This window comes from Cynara cardunculus, unplaced genomic scaffold (assembly GCF_001531365.2).
Source record: "Cynara cardunculus var. scolymus isolate 2C unplaced genomic scaffold, CcrdV1 Un_Scaffold_8822, whole genome shotgun sequence".
Taxonomy (NCBI): domain Eukaryota; kingdom Viridiplantae; phylum Streptophyta; class Magnoliopsida; order Asterales; family Asteraceae; genus Cynara; species Cynara cardunculus.
This window is the reverse complement of record NW_020204486.1, coordinates 1-1262: the sequence shown is the minus strand read 5'-3', so window position 1 is coordinate 1262 and position 1262 is coordinate 1.

Genomic DNA, 1262 nt, shown 5'->3' with positions numbered 1-1262 from the left:
TATATATATAGAGAGAGAGAGAGAGAGAGGGGGGGGGTTGATGCAACTAGAGGTGCTCACGGCCCGGGTTGATCGGTTTGGAGCCGTTTTGACAACCCAACCCAATGTTGGCGGTTTGAAAATTTTCAACCCAACCCAACCCAACCCGTTCGGGTTGATCTGGTTGATCGGGTTGTGTTTAAACAATATAAAATCACATAAAAATAAAGAAAACTTTCTTTTGAAATACGACTGACCATTCAAGATAATATGCAAGTTTATCAAATATTTAGATATTACAATAAAAATGTTTAAACCAAATGATAATACATCAATCAACAACAATAGTTTTAGATGTTTCCAACCCCGATGCTTTCGCTTTCTTGACGTTGAGGTTGGTCGTGTCATGATTGTCATATACAATTCAAAGCTAAAGTTAAGGTCGGGTTCATCGGGTTGGTCGGGGTTTTTTTGGGCCTGACCCGATTCCAACCCAATAAGGTCGGTTGGCAAAAAAATTTATCGATCATGCATCGGGTTACCTCGGGTTGGGTTTTTTTTTTTTAAATTCGGGTTGGGTTGGTCGGGTTCATCGGGTTTTTGAGCACCCCTAGATGCAACCATTCAAATCTATAAAACAAATGCAACCCATAGGCAAATGATCGTGTGAGAATGAGAGTAAAAGTGAGAAACGTAAGAAGGGATCTCCACCCTTGGATGCAAGTAGGATGAGATGCACTGAAATCCACTGAATCAATCTTCATATCAAGCGCAATTCATGATTGAGTTTGAGATTAAAGATGATCAAGGATCCAGATTCTTTCTTACGCTTTTCACATTAACTCTCATTCTCACAAAAACCAAACCCTATATATAGATATAAATATATATATATATATATATATATATATATATATATATATATAGATAGATATATAGATTTGGGATCACGCGAGACCATCATGTTTTCGTAAGACCAGTGAAACCACTTTTTTACACTTAAAGTTCATAGCAAAACACTGTGAAGGTACAATGTTTGTGCTGTGAAGGTTCGGCATTTTATTTATCTTCACAACGTTTTGTTGTGAAGTTTTAAGTGTAAAACAATGATCTCACGGGTCTCATAGAAACATGCTAGTTTCACGTGAACCCACCCCTCTCTCTCTCTCTCTCTCTCTCTCTCTCTCTCCCTCTATATATATATATATATATATACTAGAAGCATACTCGCGCAATGCAGCGAGATACATCGTGTTTTTTTTATTTCATTTTATTATTTATCT